At 49.3% G+C, this 14,256-nt stretch overlaps 1 protein-coding gene across 1 annotated transcript in view; it reads right to left on the minus strand.

Moving 5' to 3' along the window:
• LOC139048702 (uncharacterized) overlaps window positions 1–12,314 on the minus strand; it is a 30,752-nt gene extending 18,438 nt beyond the window's left edge. The window contains exon 1 of the mRNA XM_070523197.1: window positions 12,035–12,314. The gene's annotated coding sequence lies outside the window, so the exon portion shown is untranslated. The remainder of the gene's footprint in view (window positions 1–12,034) is intronic.
• Window positions 12,315–14,256: the final 1,942 nt, after the last annotated feature.

Consider the following 14,256-nt stretch of genomic DNA (forward strand, 5'->3'; position numbering starts at 1 on the left):
CATGAGAGCACTAACACGTAGGCGGCTATTTCACGACCTAAAGGCACACGTCATGATATTGATGTCATGACCGATCACTTATGTTCTTCATACACTCTTGTCATACCATACAAATTTTAGTACATACCAAGGTAACGAAACGACCACGAGACCACAAGGCGTAGGTGACTATATAGATAGTGTCAAAGTGGCAAATGTCCGCCAAGAAATGCTTCGCATTCAAGATATGTTGTGGGTTGACCTTTCTCCAAAGTTTGTGGTTTCGTGGGGCTTATATTCTATATCTCAATTATATATTAATTACCTGTGGCATAATTAACTTACCCTTCATTAACACCAAAGGGCGTGGATCCGAGTGCCTTAAATGACTCTACATTTATTAACTGAGCCTTGACTACCTTCGCCTTAACGCCACATGTCGTGGGTTCGACTCCCACCAAAGGTCGTGAGTTCGAGTGCCTTAATTAGGTTGGGCAGTCACTTCCGTCTCAACAAGGTTCCGGCCTCCGGCTGTGCTCCAGGCTGTGGCGACCAGCCCCAAGCCGAGATTTCTACGAGGACTTGCAGGCAGCCATTCTTCCTCACTACGTCACCTCGAGCACTCCGTTCCCTCCACCTCCAACTCTCGCCATTTGAAATGTCGCGCCATTACGCGCCTTGTCGTCCCACATCACCTGCGTCCACCCGTGCCGATCGGCAGCATGGGCCGCCTCCCAGCGTCCAACCTCTACTCTTTCCGGGAACCTCCTTTCCATTTCAAAGGCAGCTGCGCGACGAGTCTTCCCACTGAATAGGCGAAACGTAAGCACTTTCGGCCATCTTATGGTCCGCCGCTGTGCTTGCTGGGACGTTTCCGCAAGCTTTCCGCCTTCCGTTCTGGGACACTTAACTCGTCATTGATTCAGAGGCTCTTCCACGGGCTCTACTAGGCGCGAATTTCCCTCTCGCAGGCATGGCGATGACAGAAGCCAAACCTTCGCAATGCCTTCAGCGACTACCGCAACCCTCATGCTATCGGCATTAGAGATTTTGCCACATGCAGCAGCAGGCGCACCATCCTATGTTCTGTGCTCTCACCTTCCGCAGATGCATGGCTTAGCGAAGTTTTCCAGAAGAAGCACTGTCATCTGGCTTCTTCAGCGCGAAAATCACTTCTACATCAACAACGTGCGTGCCAAACACTTGCGCTAACTCTATGCAAGTCGTGAGCTGCCCGACGGTCTTTTTTCGGAGCCCGGACTTTTACCAGGTCCGGGCATCTACAAGAACCTGCGGTCGGTCGTGATTTCACACTACGGTATCACTGTGGCTTCGCCCAGCGCACAACCATCGCGACGCTGTCGGTGCTACCTGGTACATCTCTTTCGGATTGCCTGAACCCGGCATTAAGACCAACAAAAAGCGACCACGATAGGATCTATGTCTATACTACCCACGATTGCGAAGCTTGGCGGATGTAACCTGCCGCAACAGTTCTGCAATAGCCTCCACCCTGGGAAAACCGTATCGCCCACATCGCGTCTCGGCAATCAGTCGGGCATTTCCACGTCGCTGTTGCCGTTGGCGCGCCGAGCCAGCTGACAACTGCTGCCCTGGAGTGCCGACTACGTTCCACCGCTACATGTGTGAGGGATTGTTCTGGCGATCACGCCTCCAGTACGCGCTAACCACGCGCAGAGCCCCCATGAAGCCGCGATCCCAATACCCGACCAGCAGTTCCGGCAACTAGATCGCGAGGAAGAGCAGATGCCGCAGGATGCAAAATTATGCATCCAGCTCTGGATCCTCTGGGCAGCCCTAATGTTTACTCTAACTTTTCTCCCTGTGGCTGTTCTTGGTGCTTTTCATGCTGGGTTGCCATAAGACCCAATTGCCTGCAGAACCACTCTTCTCTGGTCCAACACCAGCACCCTCGGGGATGGCTACCATCGCGGTTACAATGCCTCTAACTGTGCCCGAAATTGATCCCGTAACATATTTCGCCCGCGCTTCGCACTAAGAGGGGAGCTCTGTAGCGGCGCGACTATCGCCTCCAGGGCTGCTGAAGAACCGGAAGGCTCACGGGCATGTAGCGCGAGAGGAGATACGCCAGCGCGCTCGACCTGGGAGGCCGCGGTATCTGCAGCGCCCGAAATCCAGCGACACCATGTCTGGCCGGTCCAAATAAACTGTAGCTACGGCGGCCGCCTTGCGACGCCTCCCAAGAACTCTATCGTAAATAACTGTGCCTTAAATAACGTCGCCTTAATTGCCACTGAAGGCCATGGGTTCGGCCTCCTCCAGAGGCAGAGTGTTCGTAGCCCTTTTTCACCATCGTGTGATCCCGCCAACGCCGGATTTCGCGCCTCATTACCCACATAATGGTTTCGAAATAATAAATACGTTCTTTCAGAGCGAAAGCTCCCAGGGTCACTCTCGGCGCACGTTTCACCTTCAGCCGCCGGCGCGCAAGTGCGAAGGTATGACGTCAATTCACGCAATCCGCTGCGGATAGGCGTCGCAGCTGATCTCACTCGAGCCCCACCGCTGTGTTCCAAGGGAGTAGGCGAGGGTTTAAAGGGCTAAATATAGTCCGGCGTAGCGTGAGCGCCTGGAAAGGTTACGTCACGTTGGCGAGAACAACAGCGTCTATAACTTGACCGATGGCGCTACGCACTGGCGCAGCCGACGTAACTGCACGCTGCCCACGCGCTCCGACTCGGCCGGCGCCGAGCCACGCTCGTCCGCACGCCGATAACGACGCACTATACACGCGCCTTAACAGGTGCTTCGGCGACGCTTGGTCGCTCAGTCTCGCCATGAATGCAGCACGCGCCAATGCGAGCGCGTGAGCTCTTCGCCGCAGGTGCCAGAGTCTGAGCACACTGCCGATACAGCTCACCGGGAAGAGGCACTGAATAACAAGGTCTAACCATGCTTAACAGCACTTTCGCTCGTGTAAGTATGTTCAAGTCGCGTTGAACCCCAGCCACCGTTATCACATGCAGCTAGCGGTTTTCAAAGTATGAGTGTAAAATATATGCGGAATCGAAAGTTGCTTGCGTGTGTGCATTTGTGATTACCGCCACTAAAACTTTCTCAATTATTTGTGTCTCTTTCTTAGGTGACTGTTAACTTGGTCACTATGGTATGAAGCCTCTGCTCATCAATCATGTTGCAGTACACAGAGAAAATCACTTTCCAATTTAAACTGTTTAATTGAACCGAATTCCGGGGTATTACGTACCAAAGCCACGAATTGATTATGAGGCTCGACCTCAACCCGCTCAAAACACGCAGCTATTGCAAGCCACTTGATGCATCCAGAAGAATGCGGGCACCAGTCTTGCTTTTCGTGACTGATGTCCTGCTACCGGCCGCAGGCCTAATTTTTATCTGGTATCAATATTACAGATGTGGTTTGTGCTGCTTCATCTGCAGAATGTAATAACTAATATAATTCAGTGTTCAAGAAAATACGCGGATTGCATGCGCAGTGTGAATGGAATAAAGCTGAGTTTTGTTTGCTTGTGAGGAACGCTGCTTTTCTCAAGGAATCATTTGCATGTGCACAGCACACGACAAAGTTTGACCCATCTTCACCGGGAAACGCCTCAATGAACATAACCGTGTGCTCAAACATGCATGACGATCTCATGTATGAAGACCAAGGAATGGCGACGATAAGATAACGAGGGAAGAATGGCGATGGTATGACGACGTCGGAATGACAAACATGCCATGACGATAACAGTATAACAGCTATGGGATAAAAATTAGTAGTCCACATTCCACTCTGGGAAGGTGGACTACCAGCGCGGATGTAAAAAAAGACAAAGAATTCCACTGAGTCTAAAAGTTTACTTTGGGGCTTTTCCCATGTGCGCCTGTATAAGGCTCTGCGAATACGCAGAATCGCTACTAGCAGCGGCTCAACCGGTCGATGGAGGCGTCCAAACTGAAAGGGGCCAAGCGTCTCAAGACGATGGCTTGCCCGCGAGAAATTCATAAGTGCGTTCTATGTCGCTTCTCGATTAATGCGTCAGTGGCGTACCAAGTTGCTTTCATGCGCCCGTGGTGACTGGCCGCGCGTATCATCAGCTCCCAAAGAGCACATCTAGTGGCCCGACAGGACCGCGGTAAGAGGCCAACTGGAAAGCCAGACCAGGGCTACCAACTGATTTTGTCATCACTGCCAACAGATGTGTCCGTTCTGCATACTGTTTTTTACATGGTGGCCTTAAGGCCAGGCCTTACAGAGGGGAACATTCTCGAGACGTGCTTAAGCCTTGTCCACGTGGTGCGATATTACACTGCATCTTTCGCAGCTACGATTTCCGCAAATGCGAAATTCGTACTGCCGTTTCACATCCATCCAGCGTGGCAGCGGCGATTTTTGGCATTTTCCAGCACCTATCAAAGGACTCAATTATTCGTGGCGTCAGTTTGCTTCGGTAAAAACAAAGTAAAGCAACTTAGAAACTTTTTTGTGTAAGTTCATTATGCTTTAGTGCGTTACTTCATCATAACAAAAATTAAGTAGGAAGACCACAGTGACGTGTCTACGATGTACGTTGTGATTGGTCCCCCCGTCCTTTCAGCATGTGCGTTTTCGCAGAGAATTTCAGCGCTCCGAACACCGAAAAAAAATTTGCTGGGGCTTAGCTAAGGTTACGTCTGGATATCTTGAACCGACAAGGTTCGGCGATGCTTATGGTTTAGCTTATGGTTATGTTTATGATTTAGCCTATGGTTATGCTTACGGTTTAGCTTATGGTTATGCTTTATGATTTAGCCTATGGATATGCTTACGGTTTAACTTATGGATACGCTTATGGTTGTAGTTATGGATATGCTTACGGCTTCGGTTGTGGTTATGCTTTATGATTTAGCCTATGTTTATGCTTACGGTTTCACTTATGGATATGCTTTGGTTAGCTTATGGTTATGCTATACGTGTGCCTTGTGTAGTTATGCAAATTGCTTATCAATGATATATACCATGAGTTATGCTGGATTATTAAACTTCTTTATTCATCATTGTTGGGCACACTGTCTTGCGATTTCTTTACAGCCATAAACACAGCTCTCTGTATCGGTAGTATCACTCTTTTCTCCTTCCATGTTGAATGCGCACACCTATTCTCTGGCAAGCGGTTATATAGTCGGCCTCCGCGATAAACACGCGCTTGCGGCGAACGTCAAACGATGACGCCTAGCGCGCGGGAGTGGCCACGTGCGCCGACTCCGAACACGCTTACGGAGCCATTTCAGACATACTCCGGCTCGCGCGAAGCGCGGTGTTGACTAGCGTAGTGAAACGATTGCCGTCAGACCGCCGGACCCTTCGTGCGTGCGATTTTGAAGCTTCTCGCTTCAAAATCGCACGCGCGAAGGGTCCGACGGCCCATTTGCCGCATCTGCGAATTCGCAAGTGCGAAAACGCAGTCAGATTTACACCATGTAAAACGGGCTTTACACTACTGTCTCTCTTGCCTGAGTGCATATCAAATCAACCGTCTGTGGACGGTTGCTTTGAAGGACGAAGGAGAAAATTTACGAACCTTTCCCCTTCCGGAAAACGCGGGTAAGCAAAGCTTGCCCTGCGTGCACCTGACCTTCATCACGATTAAGTAAACCACAGGTAACGATGCCGGATTGCTTCGGCCTCCATCTCTCTCAGCTCGGGCTCTTCCCGGTGATGTCGATCTGCCTGGGCTCGGGCGGCTCTAACGCGCTAATAACGTCCATCTATAAACGCGCCTTGCGTTTATAGACGAACCTTATCGGCGCGTGGGCGAGCGTCTTAAGACGCCGACGGCGTCGGAGCACGTTGGCTGAGCCAGGTTACGCTGGCGGCGCCAGTGCCTCGAACCATCGGTCAAACTATAGACGCTGTTGTTCTCGCCGACGTGACGTAACGTGTGCGCGCGTTCACGGTACTTGGGACTATATTTAGGCGGCGCGCCGATGGCGAGCCCTTTTAGGGGCGAGTTCTCGCCGCCGCTCGTCAAACCAGCTGGTCAAACACCGCCATTTTCATGGGAGAATAACCAACGTGTGGCTGTCCCATCCGTTTTCCGAGAATGAGCTGAACGGAAGAGAAGCCGGCGGGGGCCGCGCGCGTTGGACCCTTTCCTGACCTTTCTCTCCCCGGCGGAAGGGAAACAGCCTTGATTAGTTGAGGAATCCTTGCTATTGTCTCACGCTCCGCCACCAGCGCAGCTGTGAACTCATCAAACCCACCTGCTCCCCAGCTGCTCTGCTCTGGAGGCAACTGGGTTTTTGCATGACTCCTAAAACGCCACTTGTGAGGCAATTACAAGCTTCGCTTAAATAGAAGATTCTCGCAGCAGACGCTTTTGATGTCACAGACCACCGCTGTGTGGTTGTCGGCCCATGTGACCAAGGCGTCCGTATCAAGCTCTACTGGCTTCTTCACGGAGCGCCTGATGATGATGTTCGCACTGCTTTGTCACCTTTAGTAAAGGTGACTGAGATCACTAGGGGCAAGTTGCGGATGCAAGGATGCGTTGACAAAAGTTCCACCAGCCGTTCTGTCACATTGAAGCTGGCGGTGGGCATCACCACTGAGGTCTTGGCCCACTAGCTGCGAGTAGCCGAAGATGTTGCGCTCGTGCACGTCCCAGGCAGAGCTTCCCTCTGCGTCCGATGCTGTTTCATGACCAACATGACGCACATGTCATGATATTCATGTCATGACCGATCATTTATATTCGTATACACACTTGTCATACTATGGAAATTTTGGTACATACGAGGTTAACGAAACGACCATGAGAGCGCGAAGAGTAGCGGATAGATAGATGCTGTAAAAGTGGCCAATGTTCGCCAAGAAATGCTTCCCATTTAAAATGCCGTGTAGTGTTCCTCTATATGTTCCTGCAGGAAGCAGCGTTGCACATAACTTTTCCCGCGACGCTCTCACCGCTATTCGCCGTGTGCTATCACATGTCGCAAAGTGACGTCATATGTTCAACTGCACCGCTGAGAAGCCAACTTTGCGGGCACGACGCCGACTCGTCCTTTCCGTCAGTGCCATCGGCACTGCAATCAGAGGACTGTACGGTGCTCAACGATATTAAGTCAAGGACCTTGGTGGAGTGATACGAAACACATCATATTGACATTTGTATTCCAGTATGACGTGGTGCAGCGCACCAAACCACAGAAACCGCATGCAATGTGGCATAGCTTCTTACGCGGTGTCATGCAGACGGACAGACGTGCGCCGGCGATGGGTATGGGTACTGCGCATGGGCCGAGACCAGTCGGCTCCCAAACAGACCAGGATATGCGAGGTGTGTTCGGCATGTTTGCACATACCAAACACACCTCGTTGGTGAGAGGTAAGTCCGGCATCTTTACACGAAAGCAACATTTATCTCGAGCAACACCTTTGTTAACGCTGAGATGCGTACGCCTGGCATGATAGGTAGTTCACTTCTACGATTTTTGCTGTATATGTGCAGCGCGACGCAGACGCGGGACAAAGAATGAACGAGACGTCTGTGTCAAGCAGCTCATATACGAAAATACTGTTAACTTGCCAATTCGCCCAATTTACTATGTTGCGGCTCTCGAACATTGTGCTCAAAACAGAGTAAATACTAGCAGATACAATTCTCTCGCAGCACCCTGTTTTTTCTCTCCTGTGTGTGTGTTTTTTTAGTAAGCGAAAACATCGTGGAGTCGCGCTTTTTAGAAAGCTGTGATAGCTTCAGCCTTTACAGCCCACGATTCCTTGCTTGTTCGATCAGCCTTAGTCGACGTGAGGAATGTACAATTCGGCCTGTATGTTTAATAACCGCTGTGCTATAGCAAATTGATCTGACTACTATGAAGAGATAACGAAAAATGTGTTATCATATTACAGTATACAATGTGTGAATAATTACTTTGCTAGTTTGTCATCGTGGTGTGATTAGTACAAGAAAAATAATCTGTTGTTACTATTAATAGCTTGTTGCCTTTCCAGTTGCATTGAATTCTGCCCCCCAGGGGTCCAAGGACCAGCACTCGCCCTGCTAGCGCCACCCATTGCTCATGCATTTCCTTGTACGAAATAAATTTGATCTAGAAGCTCGCGCCATAGAGTTTCTTAAAATAATTACTAGAGGGAACTGTGGCGCTAGTGTCTACGGAAGCTGCAGTGAGAGCGGTTGTACCAGTATGCGAAGTACATGGATTTGCCTAAACTTCATTCTTTTGGCTTGAAACGGCTTTGTGACTTTGTAAACTGGTCATTTTCAACAATGTACTACGTATTAAATATTTAAATAAACATCATTAAACTTGTCTGACGGCAGAATGCGAACACAGAAGCCTGATAGTGAAACCATTAAGCCACGGACGCATGTGTCGACAAGCGAAGGAAACGCCCTTATGAATGCGTGCCAGTGCCTTGAGACGCTTGGCGCGTTTCGATTTAGCCACCTGGACAAGCTCAATCGTTGCAACTACTAGCAATCGTGCGTGTTCGCGGCGTCTTCTGCACATCGTAACATTTATATAGCATAATATAGAAAGCCACAAGAACGTCTGAATCCACAAGCACGAACATCAAACAAATTCATGTACTTCCCATCATTCCCAGGGTGGTGTAACGACTACACCGCCAGAGTTTCCTCCAGTAATTATTGTAGGAAACTCTACGGCTCGTGCATCTTGAATATTTTTTTCCCTTGGAGATTTGCAGCGGCGAAGCTGCTGTTTAATCTGCGGTATGAACGAATCGTAAAAATAAGCTTTGCATAAAATGTGCGCATGTGAACATTTGAAATGCGTTTCAATCAACGTGTCTGCAGTCCACATATCGAAAACTTGCAGCTGCTCTGAACAACGGTTACTGATAAATGACGGTCATGCTTAACAGTCACTGATGTAACTGCAGGCAGGGAAGTTTTCTTCTCCCTTTAAAACATTTCTTGCCTTCCGGCCTCCGCGAGAAAACTTCATATGCACGCTGAGAAACATTGCACCTCTTTTATATTGCAAGGTACTGCGCGTTTGCCCGCGACCTTTTGAGCTGTTCGAGCCATGGGCGTAGTCAGGATTTTACTTCGTGCTATTTAGTGGTCTCCTGCCCCCTATATGTAAGTTCGTGCATGTGTTTGTATATGTGCTTGTATATATGAACATACAAGCTAAACATTTCTGGAACCCTACCCCCTTCCGGCTACGCCAATCGTTCCAGAGTTCCCTGCATTAAAACGTGCCATCTTGGCCAGCGCTTGCGAACAATTGCCGCGTGTAGCTCGCGACCAGAAGACAAAAAAAAATTTAACACCGCGCGGCATTTCCCGCCTGCACGCGCGATGAGTGGCTTAACTACGGAGCTGAATTTTTTTTTTAATTATGGGGTTTTACGTGCCAAAACCACTTTCTGAATATGAGGCACGCCGTAGTGGAGGACTCCGGAAATTTCGACCACCTGGGGTTCTTTAACGTGCACCTAAATCTAAGTACACGGGTGTTATCGCATTTCGCCCCCATCGAAATGCGGCTGCAGTGGCCGGGATTCGATCCCGCGACCTCGTGCTCAGCAGCCTAACACCATATCCACTGAGCAACCACGGCGGGTGAGCTGAAAAATAATGAGCTACCTATGCGCAAATCTGTTCCTTGCGGGAGCATACACAGAGACACTAATGTATTGCACCAATTTGGTAGTAGAAAGAGCCACAGTTCCTTCACTTTTTTCAATATATGAAATGTGCTAGGCTTCCAGGAAGTGGTGTAAATAACCTTACTGATCACCAATTTCGCAAGACAAGCATGAGTACAAGTGCAGTGTCAAGGTTCAGTGTATCAAGGGCCCAAATCAAGGTTTGGGCGTCCGTACTCTGCATTCCCATGAGCCATTTACTGTCCTAGCCCTCGTGGTAAAAGGTATTCAGCGAATAATCATCGCCTGCAATATGTATATGCTAAGTTCCACAACTGTATAATTACCAGTTCCTAGAGCATATTACTCGCATATGCTTCCGTTTATTAAAACACGAAAACAAAATTTACCTCGCAGAACTCCTGAAAAACTACGAGCACAGGAGCTACACCAGTACTGCTACTCTGACCAGATTACAAGCAGGAATTACGCTCACGTTTTTAAACATGACCAAGACTAGATCAATGCCGATCACAAAGTGTTATATATGAGATCATCACACCACCAGCCACGGTAATCAAAACAGAAAAGTGACCTTTCAGTATACTAACCTTACGTGGGGCCTTAATAATGGCTATTAGTGGAGAAAAATTATTATTATTCGATATTAAAACATAAAAACACAGAGCGAGGGCGACAGGGAAAGAGCAGGCTGGCTATTGCAGCCGAGAGGGGTACAAAGACTGCTTACTATTTAGGAAGGAGAGGATAGAAAAGGAAGTTGTAAGCACACTACAATGTACTGAATAACATTGCACTGTCGAAGGAACAATGTAGATTATTGTATTGGGTTTTAGGCATGCCTATTTTTATTTCCAGGGGGTCTTCAAACTATTTTGGCTGCTTCGAAAACCCGGTATTTTCTTGACCGTATGCGTTGACTATTCTTAAACGAAACGAAGCGTCGAATGAAACAGCAAATTGTCAATCGTACCAGACCACCTTCTTTTCTTAAGGTAACAGTTAAGTTTTTGTGTTCTTTACTCCTTGAAGTCGACCAAAGTCTCTTCAAGATGATTATCGGCGTTGATGAAGCAGGAGGCAGGTTGGAGGTAACAAAACTTGAAGATATATTGTAACGGAAATATTTACACAGTCAAATACAGAGTTAGCAATAGAACACTGATGCCAAACACGCAAGTAAACAGCGCCTTACTCTTCTACTTTCTCTTAAGTTAGAGCCTAGGACAGCTGTCACTACATACGACGAACCGAGTCTCACTGTTCTACCACTAAGTGGTTACGGCCCAGACTAGCGTTGCATCGTACGGAGTCTTACTGTTCTATCAGGTTTATTAATTACAGCCTAGACTGAGGAACAAGTACCTCGTCTCGATTGTTATAGGCGAAAGAGACAAAGAAAAAGGGCCGTAGGGTCGTTAGCCCATCCCACGCAAGCAGTTGCCAATGAGAGTTGACAGTTTCTTAAGCCACAACCCAAAGGGATGGGCTTACTCTCAAAAGTAAATGTATTGGAAAACAACCCTGTTTTCCCTCTTCCCACAGCTTCGTTTCTCTCTCCTATTCACACGTGGTCAGTGACGGCCTCGGCAAACACGCCAGGCACGCACGATTTATTGAGGCCATCTCGCACCTCAGCGGCGTTTCTAGCCAGCAGGGGGCTCGGGCGCTGGTGTCCCAACACCGCGTACCGCAGTCCCCCTCAAGGTTTTCCTCGTAGAAAAATAATGACCACTGGCGGCATCCGGACTCGGTGTTCTTCAAACGACGTTTTCCGAACGCGGCCTCCGCATGCGCACCGCGCCCCTGTCTACGGCGCGCACTGCAAGTTGTAACACGACACCAAGCGGGCTCTTCTCAGCGCTCAAAACAAGATGCACGTGGCTGCCGCCCAAATGCGTAGGGCCGTGAACCCCCCGCTCCGTACGCGCAACACGTGGTCAACATTGCTAGCACCTGCGTCTCTAACCAGCAGGGGACTCCGGAGCCGGCGCCACAACGTCGCGTATACCACCGTCCCACTCGAGGTTTGTCCGCGTGGCCCTATTATGACCATCGGCAGAATGTTAACACAGCGCGCGTAAGAGCATGTTCTCCGAATCCGTTTTCCGCCTCTGCACCGCCCTCCCCCCCCCCCCCCTCCTCCCGCCGGCGCGCGCCTCGGCTCGTCACCCGACACCACGCGGGCCGTCCGACCCCTCAAAAACAGAAAAGGTTGCTGCCCGACGCGCTGGGGGGTGGACACCTCCCCATTCACAAAACGCATGGGCAACTCGCGGCACTGCAAAAGTATGTACAAAACAATCATGCTGCCCTACAGTCCATTCTGCATGCTCGAGAGATGAGCGGCCTAACAGTAACCACGTAACTTAGCAAAAAAGCAAAAAGAATGACAGTTTACAATACCTGTCACGGTGTCGTGGCGCAGGGTGGTAGCTGTCGATGCCTCAAAACATGGCTAACAAAGCCATCCAGAAAGTCTTCATTCCTTTCTTCGTCGCCTTGCTGCGGCACGGATACTTGGACAGGGCTGGACAGCAAAGTCCGTACTAAAACCAATTTTCGAACAACAAAAGAAATAGTCTGCTAATTTAAAACAGCATCCAAACTGACAATTTCTTTTCTCTTTTCGGGAACCAGGGCAAAGGGCTTCTAGAAGAGCAACGCGCGTTCCCCGATTGCTCATCGTGCACGCGGCGCCCAACTTCATTTTCCTCTTCCTTTGCAGCCGGCAGCAAGGCGCCTGCTGCCAGGGCCGACCATAGCGTCCATGCGTTGCATTGTCTGTGGGTGCCACAGTCTCTATTGATATATGGTGACCATAAACGAAAATGTACACGGCGCTGTAATAATCTCCAGGACAAACTCCTTCCAGCTTTGTGGAAGCTACTGGCGCCTCGTACGATAAGGAAGGCGAACACATCAAAATGTCCTCTTCCGCGTTTTGTTTCCTGTAACCGACGCCTGTAGCGTACTAAGTGTCAGCAGCGCCAGTCGTTGCACAACAATACGCAATAGGGGCTCGGTACCAGACATGCGAATTATATTTACCTTGTGCAAGCACCTATGTTCCCATGCTTTGCAGCCTTCACTCGGCTCAACGCCACTTATCAGAAAAAGTATACTTCACTGCAAGCAACTTTTAATTGCTTTTCTTTTTTAAGTAAGGGACGCCGCCCGCGTCGCAGCCCTGATGCAGCAGTGTGATCTGACCAGCTGTCGGTGCTAACATGAAGCCGGACGCCAGCGTCGGTGATACACCGCAAACAATTGCTTCAGCGCGGTAAATATAGGCCGCGTCTACTTGAATGCTGGAGCTTCGCTTGATTTGTAGCATACTTTTTCTCAGCAGTTCCTCCAGGTTTGTTTAGGCGGCAACAGAGGCAAACGTCCTTCTAAATGTGCTCAGCGTCTAGTTCGCGTTTTCTCCTTTCTACCATTGCGTACCGTACTAGAAAGACAAATTATGGGGTGTTACGTGCCAAACCACTATCGTATTATGAGGCACGCCGTATTGAGGGGCTCCGGAAATTTGGATCACCTTGGGTTCTTCAGCGTGCACCGAAGTCTAAGTACACAGGTAGTAGTAGTAGTAGTAGTAGTAGTAGTCATCATCATCATCAGCCTGGTTACGCCCACTGCAGGGCAAAGTCCTCTCCCATACTTCTCCAACTACCCCGGTGATGTACTAATTGTGGCCTTGTTGCCCTGCAAACCTCTTGATCTCATCCACCAAACTAACTTTCTGCCGCCCCCTGCTACGCTGCCCTTCCCTTGGAATCTAGTCCGTAAACCTTAATGGCCATCGGTTATCTTCCCTCCTCATTACATCTCATGTCCATGCCCATTTCTTTTTCTTGATTTCAGCTAAGATGTCATTAACTCGTGTTTGCTCCCTCACCCAATCTGCTCTTTTCTAATCCCTTAACGTTACACCCATCATTCTTCTTTCACTAGCTCGTTGCGTCGTCCTCAATTTAAATAGAACCCTTTCCCTAAGCTACCAGGTTTCTGCCCCGCACGTGAGTACTGGTAAGGCACAGCTGTTATACACTTTTCTCTTGATGGATAAGGGCAACCTTCTGTTCATGATCCGAGAATGCCTGCCAAACGCACCCCAGCCTATTCCTATTCTTCTTATTGTTTCAATCTCATGATCCGAATCCGCGGTCACTACCTGCCCTAAGTAGATGTATTCCCTTACCACTTCCAGTGCCTCGCTACCTATCGTAAACCGCTGTTCTCTTCCGACACTGTTAAACATTACTTTAGTTTTCTGCGGATTAATTTTTAGACCCACCCTTCTGCTTTGCCTCTCCAGGTCAGTGAGCATGCATTGCAATTGTCCCTTGAGTTACTACGCAAGGCAATATCATCAGCGAACCACAAATTACTAAGGTATTCTCCATTAATTCTTATCGAAAATTTTTACCACTCAAGGTGATGCCTGCAAAGGAACTGCCTTGTCAGGCCCCAGCAGCCCCAACAGCGGCTTGTGGCCCATGACCGCCTCGAACTTCCGGCCCTACAGATACTGGTGGAAGCGTTCGACACCGAACATGAGGGCCAAACCTTCCTTGCCCAGCTGGCTGTAACGTTGCTCTGCAGCATGAAGCCGACGAGAAGCA

The sequence above is a fragment of the Dermacentor albipictus genome, chromosome 8 (genome assembly GCF_038994185.2).
Source record: "Dermacentor albipictus isolate Rhodes 1998 colony chromosome 8, USDA_Dalb.pri_finalv2, whole genome shotgun sequence".
NCBI lineage: Eukaryota > Metazoa > Arthropoda > Arachnida > Ixodida > Ixodidae > Dermacentor > Dermacentor albipictus.